We start from the raw sequence: 22,964 nt of genomic DNA, 5'->3' as shown, positions 1-22,964 counted from the left end.
CCTCTCCCAGGAAGCCCCAGTGGAGCATGAAGCTCCTGCGATCGCCAATCAATTATTCTTTATTAAGCGTATTTCCTTCATTAGTCATTTCTTTGCTGCTTCATTAGTCTCTTCTCAAGTTTCAGTGGGTTTCAGGCATCATTGAATATGAGATAATTTATTTTATTAGGCAATTTATTTTCTGGGTACATTTTTAAAGGTCAATTAATCAATTTAAATGGAGGGGTGAAGGATGGGGATCCACATACTCCTGAGACAAAAGTTACATCACTGACACTTTTGGGGGAGAGGTTTGCTTTTCTTTTCTGATTTGGGAAGAAGGGGGTCAGGTGGGGTCAGAGTGGGGGCATCTTGGGCAGCGAACGACATCGAGGACAGGGAGGCCCAGCTCTCTCACCTCCTTGGAAGGTGGCAGCCACAGCAGGCTATATAGGGAGGGGAGTCGCCGTGAGGAGGGGCTGGAGGGAGACAGTCTTGGGTCCGAGGCTCAAAGCTGGTGTCTCAGTGGCCTGGAGCCCGCCTCCTGGAGGGAAAGGGATCCCATCCACGAAGCCGAACTCAGACTGCGTGTTTCCCCAGCGCCTCATAAATAATAAATAAAAACACATCATAAATATTTAACAAGCAAGAAACATGCTCCAAGCCAAAAGTAAACTGCCAGTGAATGGTTTCATCTGCTGCATCCAGCAAATTGCCTTTTCGTCCAGATTTCCAAATGGAAACGCTTGGTTGGATGGAGGCTCTCATCACTCACAGGGGCAGATGCCATCCCTGCTCCACTGTCTGACCTCCAGCTGGTCGTTTTTCGGTGGGCAGGGAACTCGCTGGCTCATAAGAGCAAAATAATGGGTGTTCTTCAGAATCAGGGCTTTTCCCAAGCAGATATTTTCCTCCCCAAATGAGTTTCTGAGTGATTAATATTATTACCAGTTGATTGCTACATAATAAATAATAGCAGCCAGCCACGCATGCTTACTCCATGTGGGGAAATGTGTACGTGTGATCTCATCACATCCTTGCAAGTACAAAGCAGGTACCATGCTGTTTTCACCTGAGGACGTGGAGCCGCGAGAGGCTGCCCAGCTGGCTCACTCCCAGGGTGTGAGGACTTGAACCCCGGTCTCTGACTCCCCAGCTTGGCGGCTCTCTTACCAGGGGTCACGCTGGTGCTCCTGATGAATTACCACCCAGCCCAGGCTCCGGAGCCACCCACAGCTTTGGGGAAGACGGATGTTTCTCCAGGCTTGGGCTGCTGACCCCGGGCCGATCCTGGCAACCATGCTGGGTCCCCAGGGAGTTGGTTGTTCTAGAGGAAAAAAAAAAAAGCAGTGAAACAACTTTGTTTGCATGTGTTTCACAGAAACCACACTATGTTTTTGGTAATTACTATGCCTTTCAGGATGGGCATGAACCACAAGTCTGGGCTGGTTCCCTTGAGCAGAAATTATCAGGATGCTGTTACTCTCAGGTCATCACATTTTTTGGTAATTGGCATGCTATCGTTTATGTTTGTAAATATCTGTGCTTCTCCTTACCTTTTGGGGTCATCACATTTTTTGGTAATTGGCATGCTATTGTTTATGTTTGTAAACATCTGTGCTTCTCCTTACCTTTTGGGGGGTGGTGTAATCTATTTCTAGTTCCTGAAGACAGATCAATGTTTAAAAGTAGTTATTAAAGCAAAAAAGCAGTGATACAAATGGGAACATAAATACCACAGCTTAGGAGAACTGAAACAATGTACACGGTGTGCGCTGGACTCCAGCACAAACACAGCCCGCAGATCTCTGTGTGCTGGGGCAGGCGAGGCTGAGCGTGCGGACTGCGGACTCTGCACGCTGGAACTTACTGGAATGGGGATCTGATTGCCCGTGGCCCTCAGGGTGTGATCTCTTGGGAGACTTTCAAATGGTGACATGACATCTTGGAAGCTTTCAGTTCATTTTCAGAAGAGCCAAGTGGTTGCTCTGGTCAACGAAGGGAGCTCATCTTCACAAACCCTAAATTATATTTCCTGGCACAAAACTGACAAGCGATAAATTCTGTCGCTGTGGACAGAGAGGAGACCGAAGCAATGAAGGTGTCACTCAAACCTGCGCCCCTTAGAGCAGCAAGAAGCCCGTGCCATGCCACCTCTGTGAAGTTGGAACAACCAGGAAAAGGCCCCCGTTAAGCTCAGAGAGGACAGGCTGTCGATTTGGCAACATCCATCTCTCCCGTGACACTCTGGGACACATAGTGTGCGTACATGCTCTTCCTAATGTGCGTGCACACCCACACACCTGTTACAGCGTGGTTGGATGGACCACGGGTGGACCCAGTGTGAACGGCTGTTGGTGTGTAGGCATTTCACACGGAGCAAGAAGGGCTTGGGGACTCCTGGGTCCATGCTACAGGGGAAGAGAGTTTGCGTAGCCGATGCTGGGTGGAGGTCAGCGTGGAGGATGTGCATCTGTGTGTGTGCCCTGGATTGGGTCCTGGTGCATAGGTAGTCCAGGGGGCCCCGAGTGCCATGACGCGGTCCTGAGCTGAGTGGCTGAGTGGCTCTGTGCACAGGGACGGAGAGCAGCGTATGCAGGAAATAGTGACACGGAGGCCAGGATGTTTCTCCAGCCAGGGTGCCCTGCAGGAAACGGGCAGAGGATGCAATATTCTGCTCTCCCACGTGGAAGCCGAGGGGCCAGTGCTCATACAGGCTTTTGAAATGAGAGGCGGGTTGAAACAGCCTTCACAACGCTCGTCACACCAGGAAAGGGCTGTCACTCCACGGCCAACGGCGTGATCTGAAGGCCGAGAATAAGACACCAGGGTTGTCTAAGAAGACTGTTCTGTGGCGGAAATGCTCCATGCCCCAGATTTCACTCTTCCCCCAACTCCTGATGATTTTCTTCGCTGGCCGGGGCAGGAAATTGAGGACCTGTTTTGGAAACATTCAGAAGCTCCATCCAATGTTGTGTGAGACTCGGAAGGAACGTTCCCAGTCTAAGGCAGCAACGCAGCTGCCTCTCTCTTCCCCCCAGGGTGACACGTCTCAGTTCCCAACCTGGGATCCACCGGCCATCACACACAGCTCCAACAGTGGTCTGCAGTGAGAAGCTCCTTGGCGCTGGTCTTCGTTGCCTGTGGGCGCCCCGGCTGCCGCCAGCCCCACCAGCCTTGCCTCCACCCCCAGCAGTCCCGAAGGGCGAGCCAGGACTCCTTGTCACGGTGGGAAGAGAGTGAGAAGAGAGGTCAGCTGAGGCTGCCCCAGGGCAGGTTGTCCTCCCCGAGGCCACTCTAGGTGGGTGCCTGCAGGTGCAGACGCCGTCTGTCTCAGCTATCACTACCATGTACGGTCTTTAAATGCTATGCGTTATTTTTATTTAGAAAGTTTACTGAAAGGTGTTGGTTGGTATGCAAGCCCAAAACTCACTATGTCACCTATGGATTCCAGAAATCCCTGCTCAGGTGGATTGAAGCTGGCGTCTATGGGATTCGATGTTACGACGGGCAGAAAGAGCATTATTTGGGGCCGCTGTGTGCCAGACCCTCCCACGTTCAGTCCAGCCTCATGATGCGGTCCTGAGCTGAGTGGCAGCATCTTTATTTTCAGGTGGAGAAGCCAGATCCAAGGAGGTGACCTGGATAGACAGGTAAGGTTGATACGTGGTCCAGTCTGAAGCTGCCAATTCCCAAGCCCTCCCCAGCCCTGGACAATTTTAGGGTCATGGAACCACCCCCTCCTGAGGAACAAAAACCTTTGCAACCAGTTACCACCCTGCTTGGCCCCCTCCTCCCTGTAGAGTTGGTTGAGCTCAGCACTCCATTCTGTGCCTCTGAGCCGGACACACATCTTGGTCCCTTTGCTCGGATGCTTCCCACAGGGCTGGTGCTGGATTAGGGGTACAGCAGGGGTAGCAAGCTATAGCCCCTGCCGCAATGGAGCTGTGGCTCAGTGGAGGAGACAGAAGCCACCTGGCAGCCACAGGTATGGACGTTAGGTGCACAGAGGCTGGGCCACTGGGTGAACCAGCTTCTCTCTTGAAGGACCGCTCTGCCTCCCGCGTCCTGCCAGCCCCAGCTCCAGCCCAGTGCTCATACTTGGGGAGTGGCCCTCAGCACTGCAGAGTGCATGGGGATCCCCTACTCCCTGGCCTCGGGGCACCACCCCCAGCTCCAGCAGCCAGCCCTGGACTCCCGCACTTTGGAGGGGCGGGGGGCGGGGTGGGGGGGATGCTCCTGGCCTCTGCTCAGATGCCAGCTCTTTTAGCTTCAAAGATCTGGAGAACGAATGGCTCCATCCAGCCTCTGTGCTAAGAGTTCTCCCAGGACTCACAGCTCACTTCAAACCTGACCTGATAAATATATGATCAGGAGAGTCTGCCGACAGGAAGGCCCTGGACAGCAGAGCAACCCGCTGCAACCCTCAGAGAGCGGGCTACGGTGGGCTCGGGCGCTCAGCTCCTGTGTCCGGCCATTCTGCCACCGCACTGAGAAGCAGGACATTTATCTTTAATGGGCTCCTGATCTGTACGCTGGTATAGGCTGTCCAGCCAGAGGGGAGAGGAATCCTCCACGCAAGCTGTTCCCAAGAAAACCGAGCTGCAGGAGCTTGGGGATTGGTGAGCATTCCAGGGGCAGTCTTGGCCCCTACCCGTGGAGGTGTCCTCCCGGAGTTTTCTAGAAGGCTTCTGTCTCGAGAAGCCCAGCGCCGGATTGCCAAGAGGGACTGAGGAATTAGCCCCAATTTATATTAATGGCATTTTAGATTAGTCACAGCTGAGCCTAGCTTCCGCCCTGTGCACTGGGGAACCGCCTGTGACGGGGAAACGCAAACATATAAATAAAAAAGTGAAAAAGGCAAAATCAAAGTGCCAGTTGTGTCCCAGGGAAGGAGCGGAGGCAGGCGGCTGTCCTTCTTGGGCATCTGGCAGCTCCCAAAGACCCTTCCTTCTGGCCACAAGCTTTCCTCTCACCAGGGTGTCCCACTGACCTTGACCCCATGCACTGGTCCCAGGTGACCGGTGCATAAGCAGGGAGAGCTGCTCTCCAGGAGCCTGGATGAGGGACTGAACAGTGCTTGTCGTGCGGTGGCCATGAATTCAAGCTCCCCACCCCACGGCCCAGCCCGGACCCCGATTCCACTGCCCCACAGCCCTGTGAGCTCAGGCGGTTCCTTGCACAGCCCTCGCCTGAGGTTCCTCTCACTGAATGGGGCTAAGGATGGTGCTGAACTTTGGGGGCTCTGCCTGCTAGAGGCTTGGGAATATAGCTCTGTGCCCCCCCATGAAGTGCCTCTGTGGTCCAGCACCCCCAGGAGCCCACCACCCTCCCCCTTTCTGTGGAACTTGATTTACACGTGGCCCCAGGGCAGCAGACGCACTTCCAGTGAATGTTGCCCCTGCTCTTCAGTGGGGTCCAGCGTCCTCTCCAGCATCCTCATCCAGCATTTCTGATGCTGACCCTGACCCACAGGCCCACCCGGCGCAGTCTGTAGGCCTGGGGAACCAAGCAGAGATAAGACCGAGTTTGTGGATATTCATGGGCTGGGGGCCGGGGGCGGTGAGCGGGAAGGACCATAGGGGAACAGATGGAAACTCCCCCAAATAGCTCCTGTCCCCTCCCTGCCCCACTCCATGCCGAGGGCTCACTGTTCAGGTTCTAATGGTAGTCCCATCCCCGCCAAATCTCTCCGGCCTCCTGAATGCTCCTGAGCTCGTGAAGGATGCCCTGCCTGGACCAGACAGCTCACCTGCACTCTCCCCTCTCAGGACAGGCTGTGGCCCGGGGTCCTGGGTTTTGCTCCTAAAATGAAGGCAGTCATTCATTACCAGAACATGGAGAGGATTTTATGGATGTGCTGCAGGTCCATCTCCTTCCCTGTTTGTTCAGTCTCATTAAAAGTGTTCAAACATCTTACTGCCAGCTTGCTGGGAACGAGGAGGCCCTCTTCCCAGCCTTGCAGGAAGAAGTACAAAGGGTGGATGAGAACATTCTGTAAATGCTTGTTTTTGCCCAGCAGACGCTCGCCAGGGAAATTCTGCAGGGAGGGAGAGCAGGTCTCACCTTTCCACGTGGGGCGCTGCTCAGGTCAGGTGACACGCGGAGACTGTGGCCTCCCAGCCGGACATTCCTGGTCCTCCCCCAGGCAGCAGCTCTCCGAATCCCATGCTCCGATAAGGGGCTTTGCAGAGGGAGCTCTCCCAACCTCTCCCAAGGGCCCCACTTCACAGACAGGAAAGTTGGTGACTGGGGGTGTGGGTGACATGCCTGGGGTCACCCAGCCAGTCTGGGATGCTCTGATCCCAGAGTCTGCCCTCTTAGTGGTACATGATGCTGTGGGCAGCGTGGGGTGGCCTTGGGACAGCAGGGTCCATGGGCTGCCTCGAGGAGGAGTGGTGCTCTGAGCCTGGCCAGGCCTGAGCAGCCCCCCAGCCCAGGACCCTCAGGCGTCCCCCCTCTTTCCTCCCAGAGCCCCTGCCTTCCAGACGCCCCAGCATGCAGCGGCTGCTGTCTGTGACCTTTAGTGTGGCTTCAGCTTCTTGAGCACATGTTGTGCTTCGGGTCCCAGCATGTGTTACCTGCTGTCCCCACACCAGCCCAGCATGGCAGGTATGACTGTCCCCACTTCACAGATGGGCACGTCACAGACAGGTCCAGGAGCAGGTGCAGACCCACAGCTGTAGGAGCCGATCTGTTCCTTCTCAGGTTTACCTGATTCCACGGATTCCGAAGCTCGTCCACTCCCGGGCTTGAGTCCATGTTCACGTTCCTCTCTGAGCCTCAGCTCACCATCTGTGAAATGGGGACGAGGATGCCGATGTGTGGCTTTGGAGGGTCCGTGGGAGACTATCATGCAGGACACAGTCAATACACAACAGCTGTTGGTGAGCAGATGAGCAGGCTCCAGCTGGCCTGGCCTCTGAATCCCACAAGGCTGAGGGCCAGGCCATCGGGCACAGCAGAGCCTCGAGAAGTGAATCGAAGGCCAAGGGCAAGGCAGGCTCCTGGCAGCTCCTTGGTTGCCCGTCTCCACGGTAGGCGCGGCGCTGCTCCCCGAGCCTGAGACACTGTGTGCAGCCGTCCTCCTGATGCGGGGAGACGGGCTGGCGGATTCACGCTTTTCATCCTTCCAGAGCCTCTTTAGTGTTCTTAAAAAAAAACAAAGCAAAAAACCCTGAAGGATTCTATTCTTAGCATTGAAAACATATCCATAAATCTATATTGAGAAACAGAACACAACAGACTCTCCTGGCTGAGCGAAGTTGGGCTTCGACGGGTCATGCCCGACATCTCTAACCTCGGCGGCACGAGTGGGAGCTCAGAAGTTCTAATTTGCCTCTAATTGACACGCGGTCGTCTCCAGGGCCAGCCTGCCCATTTGCTCCTGGAGAGAGGCCCGGAGGAAACCACTGACGACCACGGAGGCAGATTTATCCTGAGACTCGCTGCTGTCTAGAATCGTGTAATCAGCAAAGCAACGCAGAACACAACAAAACTCCATCCCTGCCCCCTCCCTCTCTCTCTGTCGGCTCTCTCCCTCCCTCTCCTTCTTTCTCTCTCTGTCTCTGTTCCTCCACCACCAACCAAAAAACCGTTCTCTCTCGCCCATGAGCTTCTCCTTTGCTCCTCATAGTGGAGACAGGTGAGGGCAGGGGGGAACCTGCTTCACCCCTTCCTCGGGCAGCAGGGACCCCTGGGCGTGGAGGCCCTTCCCGGCTGTGTAGGGACCAGCTGGGGCTTTTTTCTGGGGTGTGATTATGTTTTCCGGAAACAGTGTGATTCACCTGGTCTTGCTTTTCGGCTTTGGTGTTCTGGTGCAGGTCAGAGCCTGCTCTGGGGTGGCTCTGTCCCACCCCCAAGCCATGGACCCTCTCACCGAGACGGCCGCCCTGCGCCCCGTGGATCCTGGGGTTCTCCAGGCAGGCCTTTTGGCCTGGTTTGCTCCCCTCAGTCCCTTCAGGGGCCTTTCCCTGTGCTTGGCCAGTGTTTGCCACTTAAGCTAATTCCTCATGGATTTCCCCCAAAAGGCTGATGGCATCTCAGAAGTGTGGGAGCTGATGTCAGTCTTTTATAAGAGCCTGAATTCGTCTTCCTGTTTGCCCCAGCAGCCTTTGATGGTCTCGGGCACTATGTTCCACGGCGTGGACTTCTAACTCCGTAATCTGACAGCCGCACGGCAGCCATGGGATCTAGTCTCACACGGCTTTGCAAACGACGGGAGGCATGACCAAGGGCATTTCCTAGATGCCGAGCACCCCCAACTCCCCCCAGCCTGTCCGTGCTTTTGATGTACAGAGGAGACGCCGGTTTCTGAAGATCTGATTGAAGTTCGGGCTGTGCCAAAGGTCAGAGACAGGAACAAACCGATGAAAGCAAACAAAATCATGCTGGAATGACTATCTTCACGAGCCCGGTGCTGGGTCAGCCAAGGTCAGGAATGCATCGTCGTTTCCCTTCAGTGAGGCAGAGGGCCCGGTGCTAACCTCTCCCTTCACTGAATTCACGGGACACAGGGGAGGCTTTCAGAAATCGGAGCCCCACTCCTACGGGGCTGCCTGCGGCAGAGACACACAGCCGACGCCGGTCTTGCCCCGCGCTGGAGATGTAGGCACAGCTGGGCCCCTCCCTGCTCTTGGGGAAGATGCAGGATGAATTTTTCAAAAGCCCCACAGCCAGTGAACCCAGCAACAGATACACACATAATCACACCCACAAAGATGAGGGCTCTCGTGGCCTCGCCTCCCTGGATTTTGTGGAAGAGCAGAAGTCGCTCATGGATGACTCTGAGGACACGGGGCACAGAGCCAGCAGCTGCCGGGTCCTTCCCGTGTGGCAGGCCCTGGACTGGGGGGCTCTTCTTTCTAATTTAGGAAGAGCACAGCTACCCAACACTGTTCCCTCCAGACCATCTTTCACTCCCAAAATGCCCTCTAGAAGATGACCTGGCAATGTTTCCTCAAATACACGTGTCCTGCCCACGCTTTCTGCTGAGAGACCTTTCCTGCAAGACCCCCTAGGAGCTGGCATGGGGGGCAGAGGGCAGAGCGGTCGGGAACTGCACGGCAGCGGTTGGGCGGCTTGAGTCGCGTGCGGGGCTGTGTGGTGTGGCAGGGCGGGCCGTCGCTGGTGGGCAGAGGCGGACACGGCAGAACCACGCGTTCAGGCTGACGTGGGTTGTCTCCAGATTCTGAGTGCAATTAGAGAAAACCACCAGGCTCAGGGGGAATGCAGGAAAAATAAGCCCGCATGACACTGGGGATGCTCCAAACGCAGGCAAGGGTTTGAATAGCGGCACACCCGAGGGGGTTGATTGCTGCTTCACGCGGGTGCGCTTGCTGCCCGTGGTCCTACTGCCGCCCCTCCCAGACGCCCGGCCTCCAGCCCAGGGAAGGCCTGTCTTGTCCTCCAGGTCTGTCTCAGCTCCTCTTGCCACGTCCACCCCACCTCCCGTGCTTGGATGGCCCCTGCCCCCTCCCTGTGCTCTTGGCACTTGACTCTGCTTGTACACATTGAGGCTTTGCTGTTTACAGACTCCCAGAGAGCAGGGACCCCGATGACAGCAGCGCTGTCCGGGAGGCCCTGGACCGGGAGACAGAGCGCCAGAACCCAGCCGCGAGCTGGCCAGGTGGACTTGGACAGGCAGATGAGCCTCTCTGGGCTTGGGTTTCAAGCGAGGGTGAGGGACCTGGGAGCTGGATGATTTGTTAAGAATCAGATGACAGGGGCGCCTGGGTGGCTCAGTTGGTTAAGCGACTGCCTTCGGCTCAGGTCATGATCCTGGAGTCCCTGGATCGAGTCCTGCATCGGGCTCCCTGCTCAGCGGGGAGCCTGCTTCTCCCTCTGACCCTCCCCCCTCTCATGTGCTCTCCCTCTCTCATTCTCTCTGTCTCAAATAAATGAATAAAATCTTTAAAAAAAAAAAAAAAGAATCAGATGACAGAGTTTGTGAGCTGTGAAAGGATGTTTATTAAAGCTTCTTGCAAATGGTTAGACAAACAATACCAAAAAATCCACTTATTAATTGAACTGTAGCTAATTTTGAAAAGATGATGGGCATGTGTATAGCACTTATTTGAAGGAAAAATAATTCCAAATTTCTAAGTCAGAGGCAGAATGGAGTCCTGGGGCCAACCTGATAAATAGCTACTTTTATTTATTGAGGGTTTACTATGTGCTGGACCCTGTGCATATGGCTTTATATATTGTAATCATCAAGATAAAGTGTGGTTGCATGTATCATAAAACCCAAAATAGCCCTGGATCAAGTACGTAAGAGCCTAAGGGATAGAGAATAAAGAGCTGCCTCAGAGTTGGTGATGTCGTCAGGGATGCAGGATCCTCTGTATCCCTTCTATGCCACGCAAGACTTCCATTCTTAAAGTTACCTCATGAGCCAACCTGGATGCTGGAGCTCCGGCCATCGAATTCTTATTCTAGCCAAAGACAAAGAGAACCCGGGTGGGGGAGGGTAAAAGAGATGCATCTTCTACTTGATTCAGCGCCCTAGTGGGGCTTTCCCGGGAGTCCTACTAGCTCTTCAGCCAGCACAGCTACAGGTAATGAGAGAAAGGGAACAGGGGCAGGTGGGGGCCCATGCATGTCCTTTCGGTGGAAGTGGCACACAGTGTCCTTGTTTCACTGGTCAGATGGGAAATGCTGTTGTTTAGGGGGTACGTTGCAGCTCCACATAGGTTTCTAAGGAAGGAGATGAGGGCAGATATCTAGGACATCCCTAGGAGCATCTGCCGCATGAATATCTCATTTAATTCTCAGACAATGTGCACGTGAACACGTGCATGGGGGCTTTTCCACGGAGACCGAGGATCAGAGGGGCCAAGGGCAGTGCCCCTGGCTACACCCACCCTGGCGCCTGACCCGAGCCCTGTGCTGTCAGCACCACCCGGGGCGCGGCCAGGTCCGTGGTAGGATGAAGGACATTTAGGTCAGTGTCCTTTCTCCTTGAACGGCTCCCTGTCAGGCCTCCCCCAGACTCTGGCTGTTCTGGAGCAAAGCAGCAGTGGAGGGCAGGGCTCCCTTTGACAGGAGCGAGGACTGCAGGGGGAGGGAACGTTGTCCACAGAAAAGACATAATTGAAGAGGCTCTAAGTGCTCATCGAGGGCCACTGTGACTGGCAACTTTGATTTTGCCAGCCGTGCGTGGCCGTCTGCTGCATCGGGAGCTGGGGGAGGCTCACCTTCTCCCAGCGCCTTCCTGGGCTGGTCCCTGTGCGGACCTGGCAGGTTTGCCTGCTCTGTGTGGGTTCAAGTCCTCGGTAGTGCTCCCCCTCACTGGGAGGCAGCTGCGGGTCTCTGGTTCTGAGCCATATACATAAACACGGGTCTGGTGTCCTGTGGCGGCACTGGGGGGTAGGGGCAGCTCTGCCAACACACGGGGAGGGGTAATGGGCAGGAAATGAGAAGCGGTCAGTGGTCTGCACAGCGCCGTCCAGGAAATCTACGCTGTCTCCTGAGGCTCAGGGACACTGCACCATGGGCTGAAATGGTCCCGTTGTCTAGTGGATGGTGTGGGGTCACAACATGATCTGAAGAGGAAGGGGATAGGGACTCATAGCTCCTAAGTTATTTGGACTCATCCCGGGAAGGCCAAGTTGAGAAGTAGCTGGGTGTTTACAAACAGAGAAGTTCTAGGTGTTGAGGGGGGTCCCAGGCTGGCGTTGGGGACGGTTGGGCTCACTAGTCGTCCTGCCCCAGGTTCAGGTCTGACCTTCCTGGGCGTCCATGTTCTGGCCACTTGCTCCTTCTCCTGGGCTTCAGGGCCCTTGGTTACTTCCTCCTCTGCCTCCCACGTGGCCAGGAAAGCAGCTGTCAGCAGGACAAGGCACCCCTCGGGCACCGCTTCTATAACTTGTGCCCTCGCTCCAGCACTCAAGCCGAGGGACTAGTTCTCTCTTTCTAGTGAGTTCCCATCTGTGCCTGTACTAATTTCCAGGGCTGCTGTTATAAAGTTGGTGCTCTTCCTCATCCACTCTGTCCTGGTGGAGGACCCTCAGCATTCCCCCAGTTCCCATTCTTGGTGCTTATGCCTTGGGGGGAGCTACTGCTACTTCTAGTCCAGGAGTGGACATATCACCCAGATCTGGCCAACCAGAGCCTCAAACCCCATGGCCAGTTCAGAATTTGCATGTGTTCCGGTCAGAGTCAATCAGATGAATTGAGGCCTAGGTGCAGACTCTTGGGAAGGGGCAGGCATTTTTCCCCTCCTGGCACTTGGAACGCTGGGCTGACCTGAACCTGGAGACACCAGGTGCCACCTTGTGGAGCCTCTTATGAAACCAACACAAGGAAAGGAAAGCTGAGAACTGGAGAGAAACCAAGTCCTGAAGAGCACCTGTGTTAAGCCATACTGAAGCAAAACCATCTTAGATTTCTCTGTTAAGCCAACAAATGAATTGTCTTTTCACCCAATGGTCCTTGAGTTGGGATTTTTACCACTTGCCTTTGGAAAGGTGCCAATTAATACAAGGCTGGATTTACCCTCCTTTTTTGCCTCTAGATAGGTTTCTTCTGTCACAAATCCAAGGGCCCCTCAGACTGGCAGGCTAGGGCCTGTTGTAGCCCCACAGGTAAGTCTTCAAAGGACAGATGAACTGGGAGGAAGAGAACTGTGAGAATTGCAGCTGGGTAGAGGCAGGAAGGGCGATGGTTGCAGACACAAACTGCCTGGGAGGGAACATTTTCAGGGCTGGGCCAAGAAGTCTTAAACATACTGTCAAGAGGCAGGAGCCTGGGAGAGAAAATGGATTAACCTGAACGGCTCCCTCCAGCATGAAATACGCTCATAAACAGAGTCAGCATTCAGTGGAACTCACACAGAAAGGTTGGAGGAAGCCCCAGGGAAAGACATTGCTCAGAAAAATCGCCAGCTCCCATGGCCTGCAAGTCTGCCCTCAGCACCCAGGACAGCGCATGCCCTCTGGTGAATGGCGAGTGACCCTAAGGTATATTCAGGCAACAGTTGGATGTCACTGGAGGAAGATGACTGAAATCCTTAACTGTCAGAGTTGACAATGGCCCTAAAGATAATATAATCTAACTTTTAATTTTATAGATGAGGAAGCTTAGCTGAGATGGGGGAGGTAACTTGCTCTGGGTCATGCTATTAGTGTGTGGTGAGATGGACCAATCTCAGGATTCTAAATTTTCCATGAATCCCCTGTCCCATTTTGCCAGACTGCATCATCCATCTATCCATCCATCCATCCATCCATCCATAATCACGAGCACAGCTGTTCATTGAAGGAAACAGGACAGCTGTCAAGAGTAAGGATATGGGCTCTGGTGTTGGTCTGTCAAGTTAAAAGCCCATCATTATCACTAGGTTGAATAAAGCTTCTAGGCTCTGTCCATCCTCGGTTTTCTTATATGTAAAATGAAGGTGTTTTTGCCTATGCTTGTATCAGGTGGTTGTCCTGAGGATTTACTGAGATGATATATGTTGACACCCAGTGGGAAGACAAAGGTCATCTCTACTTAGGGGTGAGGAAACTGTAGTTCAAAACCTTTCCAAGGACACTCAGCTTGTAAAGGGTCAGAGCTTGGTTTGGGAATGCTCCACAGATCCCAGAGTTCTTATTAATGTCTTTCAATTTTTCTGTTCCTCTTCTGTTCAGATTGGATAATTTCTATTGAGATATCTTCATGTTCATTGACTCTTTCCTCTGCCATCATCATTCTGCTATTAAGCCCATTCAATGGCTTATTAAAAATTATAGTGATTGTATTTTTCAGTTTGTATCTTCTATTTCTTTGCTGAAACAACTTATCTTTCCATCAGTTTCAAGAGTGTCCCCTTGCTTCTTGGAGACTTTTTATAGTAGATGCTTTAAAATCTGTCAAATAATTCCAATATCTGTATCAACTTGGCATTAGTGTCTGTTTTGTCTTTTTTCACCAGTGTTGAGATTTTCTGGCTTTTTTGTATGCTGAGTACTTTTGGATTGCATTCTGAACATTTTGAATATTATGCTATGGGTCTCTGTGTCTTAATTAAATCCTATGTAGACTGCTGATATTTTTGTTGATTTGACAGACCATCAACTTATTTATGTTCAGGCCACAAGTTATGGCCAGCCCACTAAGGGTTGTGGGGGTTGAAATGAAGTTTCATTTTTAAAATCCTTGCATTGATATTTGGATCTGTCCTTCCTTTCTGCCACTCAGTGTCCAGCCTGGGACCTAGGAGGTAGTCTATCTCTTAGCTCAGTTCTAAGTGTCTTTTTTCACATGGGTTAGGACTGGATCCACATACACATGGTTTGGGAAAAATTCCAGAAGTTTCCCAAGCTTCTCCCTCTCTGAAGTATCCCTGATTCTTTCTGATTCTCTGGGGGCTCCCCTTTATGTTTCTGTGGCCATAAATTTAGGGCTTTATTTATCCTGCTCTGGCATGTACTTCCTATGACAAATTTTGCTTGGGCTAAATTGTGGGAGGACAATGAAAGGATAAAGGCAGTGGGATCTACTCTACTCTTTTAAAACCATAGCTTCCCAATTGGAGAAAAAGATTCTCCTGAAGGATTTTAGGCCCTTTTGGGTTCGCCCTGATGCTGCTATTGGTGTTGCCACATTGAGGATGCTTGGAGTTTGGGGTATAAGAATGGAAGAAAGAAAAAAAATGGGACATTTCCTCTACTCTCTCTGAGTGTTAGAGATCCACTCTTCAAAACAGAGCTAGAGAGCTTCTCCTGGAGCTTCTCCTGTTCTTGTCAGTGCTCACTTCTGGGCTGGATTGGGTCTAGACGGGAAGATACCAGAGGAAGACAAAATGGTAAACTCATCACAGGTTCATGGATACTTTGAACTCTGGTCTCCCTCCATTTGCCTGATGTTTGTGTTTCAGAGACCTCACAGAGCTGTTCCACGTATTCTGTGCAGTGTTTATAGCTACATACAGTGGGAGAGGCAGGGAGGAGTGTGCTTATTCCACTTTACCCTCAGAGCTTGGCTTGGAGGTAGATTTGTGTGACTTCAAAGTCCACTTGTTCCTCTGGGACCCTTTGCCTCTTGGATGTTCCCAGGGAATCCTTGGGATATAACATCTTCATAGCAGAGGTCCAGAAACATCCCCAGTGGAATTGTCATATCAAAACTGCTATATCAAGAAGCTGGAGTCACTACCTGTCAGTAATAACACTAGATTGGAAATATAGCTCCTGTCCCCAAAGCTCACTATTAGAAGATCACAACCAGGTAGAGCCACACAGACTTAAACTCTTAGGAGGCAAGAATGTGAGAAAAGTCAACTCCTCTGGGCTTGCATGGCATTTCAGCAAGCCCAGCACCGATGACATAGAAGGAAGGTCTTCTGCCATCTCAAACTTTCTCCTGGCTACTCAACTGTGGTCCATTGCATTATTTTCTCACAATTACTTGTTTTTTCTTGGGAATGAGTTAGTGTTCTTGGGCAGCCATAACAAAGCACAACAGGCTGGGTGGCATAGACAACAGAAATTCATCCTCTCACAGTTCTAGTGGCCAGAAGCCCAAGATCAAAGTTTAAGCAATGTTGGTTCCTTCTGAGGACTCTGAGGGAGACTCCGTTCTAGGACTCTCTGTTAGGTTCTGGTGATTTGCTGGTAATCTTTGGCATTCCTTGGTTAATACATACATCATCCTGTCTCTGCCTTCATCTTTACATTGTTTAAAAATGAAGTGTAAAGGTTTCTCTCTGTACATGTATGCCTGTGCCCAAATTCCCTGTTTTCATAAGGACACCAGTCACATTGGTGGCCTACTCCAGTATGACCTCATCTTGATCAGCTAATTACACCTGTAATGACCCTATTTCCAAATTAAGTCACAGTTTGAGGTTCTTAGGGTTATCACTGAACACGTATGAGTTTTGAGGGCACAATTAAGCCTGTGATACCTCCTATTCCTTGCTATGCAGGCAGAGTGCACTCTCTTGCTGCTTTTGACCTTGGGTGTGGCCATGCAATTTGCTTTGGCCAAAGGAAAGTGAGTGGATGTGATATAGCCCTCCCCCCACCCAACTCCAGGCAGAAGCTTTAAATGTGTACATGTGATTTGGCTCTGCTGCCCTTACTCTTGCCCTTCATCATGAGAACATCAGGTTCCAGGTTTTGGATACTCCTTGAGCCTGAGTTCTAGAAAAAAAATACATGTGTAGCCCCGCAGAGCCCAGCAGAACCCAGCAGAGTCCAGAAGAACCTAGCAGAACACAGAAGAACCCAGAGGCTTCCATTAGAATCCAACAGAGCCCAGGAGAACCCAACAGAGCCCAGAAGAACCCAGCAGAGTCCAGTAGAACCTAGCAGAACTCAGAAGAACCCAGCAGAGTCCAGCAGGATCCAGAAGAACCCAGAAGATCCCATTAGAATCCAGCAGAGTCCAGGAGAACCCAGCAGAGCCCAGCAGAACATAGCAGAATCCAGCAGAGTTTAGAACCCAGAGGATCCCAGAAGAACTCAGCAAAGCCCAGAAGAACCCAGCAGAGCCCAGTAGAAACTAGCAGAACTTAGAAGAACCCAGAATAGCCCAGCAGAACCCAGCAGAACCAAGAAGAACCCAGAAGAACCCAGGGAAGCCCAGCAGAGTGTAGAAGAACCTAGCAGAACCCAGAAGAACCCAGCAGAGCCCAGCAGAATCCAGCAGAGCCTGGCAGAACCCAGCAGAATCAAGCAGAACCCAGCAGAGCCCAGTAGAACCTAGCAGAACCCAGAAGAACCCAGCAGAGCCCAGCAGAGCCCAGAAGAATCCAGTAGAACCCAGCAGAGCCCAGAAGAATCAGAAGAGCCAAGTAGAGCCCAGTAGAGCCCAGCAGAACGCAGCAGAACCCAGTTGAGCACAGCAGAGCCCAAAAGAACCCAGCAGAGCCCAGAAGAGCCCAGAAGAACCAAGCAGAACACAGAAGAACTCAGCAAATTCTTTCAGAGCCCAGCAGAACCCAGCAGAACCCATCAGAGCCCAGAAGAGTCCAGCAGAACCCAGAAAAGCCCAGCAGAATACAGCAAAACTCAGCAGAGCCCAGCAGAACCCAGCAGAGCCAGGCAGAGCCTGGCAGAACCTGGCAGAGCCCGGTAGAGCCCAGCAGAACCTGGAAGAACCCGGAAGAGCCCAGCAGAGCCCGGCAGAGCCCGGCAGAACCTGGCAGAGCCCAGAAGAACCTAGCAGAACCCAACAGAACCCAGCAGAGCCCAGCAGAACCCAGCAGAGCCCAGCAGAACCTAGTTAGTATATAGCCCTTATGGAAAATGAAGAAGAAAACCACATTTGGTGTAAGCCCCTGAGATAGTGGGACTGTTTGTTACTATAACAGAAACTGACTATTACATTAATTTTCAGCAAAATTAATGGCTGGGGGGGAACCACAGATGCTAGCTGGAAGCTGATATGACAAAATTACTTAAAAACTCCATCACATACCATGAAAAAATTCTGTTATTTTAAAATACTATTACTGCTAATAAGAACTTAACAGCATCAACTCACTATAATTTGATTAGAGACCCACATGGATTTAGGCATGTGAGACCTGATTTAACTAATGCCTCTGAATTATTCAGAGAAGCTTCTGCTGCAAGATGTAGGGGGACAGGGACAGCGTGTTCTGCAAAGTGCCCGCTACAGGCTGGGCTTGCCTGTGATTTCCAAGGAGTTTCCGTCGGGATCTCCACAGGCATTCCGGATGTGAGGCATGCCAGCGTCCCCGGTTTGTCTGGGATCCTGAGCTGTGACTGTGTCCACCTACGTCCTCTCTCCTGACTGTCACCTCTCTGCAGCTCCACTATTCTTCCCAACTTTCAGGGCAGGTTAGCTCTGGGGTGATTCAAATCCAAAGAGGGTTCACCTTCCAGCTCTGTGCCTCCAGGATTGCCTTGGGAAGCCACCCCTTTGACTCCCAGTGGGGACAACCACGCAGAGGGTCTTTATTTGGACCGTGGTGATGGACAGGGGCCAAGTCATGCTTGGCACAGCTGATGGACACTCCATAAAGGTCTGGTCAATGAATAAGAACACTTCTCTCATCTGTGTAGTGCTCTTAGGTTTAGAAAGCACAGACAATAGTACTCAATACTTTCTAAAATACCACGCCTGTGAGTAAGGCCCCAGAATCCCCACTCATAGTGGAGGCAGCCGAGGAGGTGAGTGGGACACAGGACTTGAACTCAGGTCTGTTTGACTCCGAAGCTGTTCTGACCATTGTATGTGAATAAGCAGATGGTGCGATTTTTAGGGTATGGAAAGGCCCTCCTGTCCACAGACTCAAATAGCCCATAGCTCACTTCTTGGATGAATTCCCTGAATGGGAATCCCTGCTCCATCTTTGTTATCCATTTACCTTTTAGGAGGGTGTGTGCACCCAGTAGAATGGTCACCACCCCGAGAGGCTAGGGTGGGGCACAGGGGTTTTGGTCTGGATGAAGGCAGGGGAGGGCTGGTGGCAGGGCTTCCCTCCCAGGACGGAGCTCTGCTTGGGGGCAAGCACAGAGGTCAGCTGGAGACCAGTGATCTGTGCGTCCGTGTCCAGCCCTCCCTTGTCCTCTGAGGACACCCACCGTCATCTGCCTCCGAGGAAGGTGGTCAGGGGAGCTGGACAGCCCTGGGCAGGGTCTGGACCCCCACCCCCATCCTGCATGAAGGAGGCTGACACTCACTGCATCCAAACCTGGCTCATTCTGTGAGCCCCACCCAGCGTCCTGGACGCGGAGGCTCTGGGGCCGGCTGCTCACTGGTGAGCAGAGCCAGGCTGAGTTATTTCAAGAGCTGGCGGGAGTTTCCAGTGTCTCGGTCTCCAGATGGTCTTGAAATTGCTGATCAAAACTGTCAAATTAAGCCCCAGCCTTGAAGGGGGGGGCAGCTAATGAAGTGGAAGGACCAGGCCTTTGGAGCTTGCTTTACCTGACCAGAGTGGAGCTGCCGCTGAGCCAGGGATTTTAAGAGAAACGCCTCCCTCTGTGCCTGTTTGTCAGGATGCTTCTGGGCCTTGCAAATCAGGGCCTTTCCCCTGGTGTCTGCCCTTGATCTCCGCGTTGCAGCTCTCAGGGTGAACTGTAAGAAGCATTTCCGTGCTCCGATTCCGCAGGAAGTGGCCGTGGAGGGCTGGTGGGAATGGCACCAGTGTCCCCTTGCCCGGCTTTGTTCCCTGCCCTGGCAGCTCTCTGTCCACCAGGAAGGACAGATAGGGGAATAAGGGGAGGGACAGGCAGCTTGAGGTGCTGAGCCGAGGGACCCTGCCTGCTGGGGTGAGTCCCAAAAGGGTCCTGGAGCTCACTTTTTTTTTTTTTTTAATATTTTATTTATTTGACAGAGAGAGACAGCGAGAGAGGGAACACAAGCAGGGGGCGTGGGAGAGGGAGAAGCAGGCCTCCCGCCGAGCAGGGAGCCCGATGTGGGGCTCGATCCCAGGACTCCGGGACCATGACCTGAGCCAAAGGCAGACGCTTAACGACTGAGCCACCCAGGCGCCCCCTGGAGCTCACTTTTGAATTGACTCCTGAAGGCAGATGGGGCTCCAAAGCCTTGGTCTTAAGGAACGAAGAAATGCAAGCCCCTCTCCTGCCCTGAAGAGAAGCAAAGCAGAAACAGAAGCCTGTGAGGTCAGCAGCTGCTTAGCTTAGGGTCCTGCTTGGCTGTGCTCGGTGTGCGCAGGAGAGTCGTGGAGGTTTGGGGGCTGTTAGTTCTCTGGGGCTGCCGGAACAGAGCAGCACAGACTGGGGGGCAGAAAACAACAGAAGATTGCTCTCTCCCAGTCCTGGAGTCCAGAAGTCTGAGATCCAGCTGTGGGCAGGGCTGGTTTCTTCTGGAGGCTGCGGGGCGGAGGGGAGTCCATCCCAGGCCTCCCCCAGCTCCTTCTTGGTGGCCACAGGCGATCCTTGGCAGTAGACACCACCACCTCGCCTCGGTTCTGCGTGATCTGTGCGTCCGTGTCCAGCCCTCCCTTGTCCTCTGAGGACACCCACCGTCATCCAACCTCAGTGATAACTCGATTATACCTGCAAAGGCCGACACATTCTGAAGTTATGGGTGGGTGTGAATTGGGGGGGGGGGCACTGTTCAACTCAGTACAGGGGGCAAGAAACAGGGGTTCAGGCAGGTAACCTGCCACTTGATGTGACCCTGGGACCAGTGCGTGGGGACTGGAGTCAGAAACTTCCTTTTTGGGCTTCTCTCTCACCTCTCCCACCCTTTAATCTGAGACTAAGCATGTGGGCCTCCAGGTGGCTCAGGTGGGTGAGGGATGAAACTCTTCTTTCCACCGAGAAGGGCGACAGCCTGCTGGCTAAGTCCTCGACACGCCAGAATGAGTTTGGATCATCTTATTGAAGGCTCGTCTCTGAAACGCCTCAGGGAAGATCAATGACTAATTCTCCAATCAAAGAGGCCCTCATCAGAGAACCGCACTCTGAGCTTTTATGGCCCAGATTAGTGGCCTTCGGCTGTGGAGTACAAATGAATACATTTCGGGGGCGCGTGGCACTAGAGGGGACCCTGCCCTGAGGCGCCTTTCAGGGACCACTCCTTGCTGCAGGTGGGAGGGCGTGAGGTGGGGCTGACGGGCGACTGAGCACCAGAGGACCTGTCTCCAACTTTTAATTGAGAAGGTGTCCAGACCCGTGAGCCTCACAAGTGGTCAGCTTTCCATTTCTCCACGAGGTGCGAGCCGACGTTCCCAGGAAGCTAATCTGTTTGGACAGAACAGAGGGGTCTGAGACTAAAACATCACGATGCTCCTTAGTGAACTCCGAGGCAGCCACTGAGCTTTCTTTGAGCTTCGGCAAAGGCAGAGGTAAATTAGAGCAGCGACTGTGCCGTGCAGGGACATTAACAATGCTGTTAGCTCGTGGAGATGAATCTCAGTGCCGCTTTGCACTTGCACTTGTGACGACTCGGGAGTGTGGAATGAGCTGGAAAAGTGGAAATGAGCAGGGCGTGAGCCAGGCAGAGCAGCTGGCTTCAGTTCCCGATTTGGAGAAACACCAGCATTTTGAGCAGCTCTTGGCATCCCTCGTGGGAGGCATATCCAGCCCAGCACACATTTTGAGTTAGACGCCATCAATTATTATTTTTCCCAGAGCAGATGACTTCCCTCGGAAGTTTTTGGAAGGCAACTCCAGCTTCTCGCATGGACAGTGACTCGGACAACTTTGAATCCGTTTCCCAGGTGGAAGTGTGTTTTGAGAGCGCTGCATGGAAGAGACCCAGGCAAAAGGAGTCGGCTTCACAACCCCGCTCCGCTCTCCCTAATTAGCTGGGTGACCACGGGCAAATCACTTAACCTCCCCGAGACCCAGATTCATCATCTGTAAAATGTGGGCAGCGACCCCAGCTGCTCTCTTGGCCCCAAGTCGCGGTGCTCTTGTGAGGCGGCAGGCAAAATCAGCCGGTAAGTGCAGGATGAGTGTGCCCTGCCATTTCTGGGTCTCCTTCACGACAAATGGTCCATCTATTGGGGGGAAATATCAGTTCATCTGCAGTGATGGGGAAGGAGCGGCCCAAGTCTCAGCTGCAGATAATGAAGTCTAGAGTGGAGGAAAGGTGCAGTATCATGGAAAAGCCAAGCGGTCACAGCTTGGGTCTCGGTTTGCTTAAATTCTCAGGAGAAATAGACCCATGAATTCCACTTAGCAAACGTTCATGAAAGGCCGTCTTTGTGCAATCCACAGAATGGGCACACAGTCTGACCTCACGGATCTTGACGATGCACGTGGATAAAACACCTAGGATGTGCCAAGCACGCTTGGCCCCGTTCAGTCTTCAGAAGCCTCTTTAAAGCAGATACTATTGGATTCGTCTTCATTTTAAGGGAAAGCATCAGATATCTCTGGTCAAAGCAAGGATGCTGAAGAATCAGATTTTCAGAAGGGCTGCCCTCCTGCAAGCGGGGAGAAGCGCAGTGTGGGGTCGGCCTGGAGCAGCCCAAGCTGGTTTTCTGCAGCCTTTCCTGGGCCCTGGAGAAACCCGCCCTGGCCAACCACCCGCTCCCTCTGAGCCAAGAAGTTTCCAGGCTATAGCACAGTGTGGCTATTCCTTCGGATTCTCTGTCTGGGAAGGGGCACACAGAGGGGAAGCCGGAGGTAGCCTGCTGCTGCCTCTGGCGTGGCCACGCCACCATCTGAGCCCTGGGCGCGGGCACCGGCTGGTGTGGGGCTGGATCAGCACTCCCAGCAGCTGCTGGAGCCCCAGGGGAGCTGGGGACGTGCAGGAGGAGGGGGCAGCCTCTCTTTGGGCCCCTTGCCTGCACCATCAGAGCAGGCTCTGAGATGGTAGTGCCCGGCTCGTTCCCAAGACACGGGAGCTGCTGTGAACTTGGAGGAGCCCCGGAGGTCTGGTGCCTGCCGCCTCGAGCAGGTCCTGAAGGTCCTAGCTGGGCCGCCGCTGACCAGGGGCTGGGCCAAGAGCCTTGTGAAGGTGGCTTCGGCAGAAGAAATGGAGAGCACTTGTGTGCCCGTCCTTGCCTGCCTCCCTGGAGTTCGGGGGTCTGTGGGCTGCATTTGCAGGCTCTGAGAGTCTGGGGTACCCTGCTCAGGCGCAGGGGATGCTGGGTGGTAGGAACCACCCGTGCGCCCCTCATTAAGCCTCCATAAAATAGAAAATAATGTCCTTACATCATGCCAGGAAATCTAAGGGGCTTTCTGGGCCACCGTGTCCCTCGCTAGCTTGCGAGACCCATGGAGGCAAGGCCAGGTCTGCCAGGGCCTGGCACTTAGGAGACTGTCAAAGGTGAAAGTGTCCCCAGTGTGACTGTTTGTGTGAAATCGGCAGAGTGCAAAAAGGTTCACACGTGCTGCGGTCGAGTGAGTCGGGAAACACAGGACAACACACAGCCAAGCGCTTTTCTTCCTCAGTGTTTCCTAGAGTTTTCCTATGAAGAACACCAGCACTTTCCTGACCTCACTGAAGGATCAACTGTTTTTCTCTTTTTTTCTTTACTGAAGTAAAATTTACTTACATAAAATTGACCACCTTTATCATTTGCAAGTGGACAGTTCTGTGGCATT

At 53.0% G+C, this 22,964-nt stretch overlaps 1 long non-coding RNA gene across 1 annotated transcript; it reads right to left on the bottom strand.

Annotated features, from left to right (window-relative positions):
* Positions 1–447: 447 nt before the first annotated feature.
* Positions 448–7,119, bottom strand: LOC116641141. Its single transcript, XR_004301140.1, has 5 exons — positions 6,694–7,119; positions 5,732–5,784; positions 5,363–5,478; positions 1,850–3,620; positions 448–1,306 (listed from the first exon to the last, which is right to left on the bottom strand). It is a non-coding gene; the product is annotated as an uncharacterized LOC116641141 (long non-coding RNA).
* Positions 7,120–22,964: the final 15,845 nt, after the last annotated feature.

This window comes from Phoca vitulina, unplaced genomic scaffold, assembly GCF_004348235.1.
Source record: "Phoca vitulina isolate PV1807 unplaced genomic scaffold, GSC_HSeal_1.0 scaffold2, whole genome shotgun sequence".
Taxonomy (NCBI): domain Eukaryota; kingdom Metazoa; phylum Chordata; class Mammalia; order Carnivora; family Phocidae; genus Phoca; species Phoca vitulina.
The sequence above is the reverse complement of the archived record's forward strand: the minus strand, read 5'-3'. Positions and strand labels throughout refer to the sequence as shown.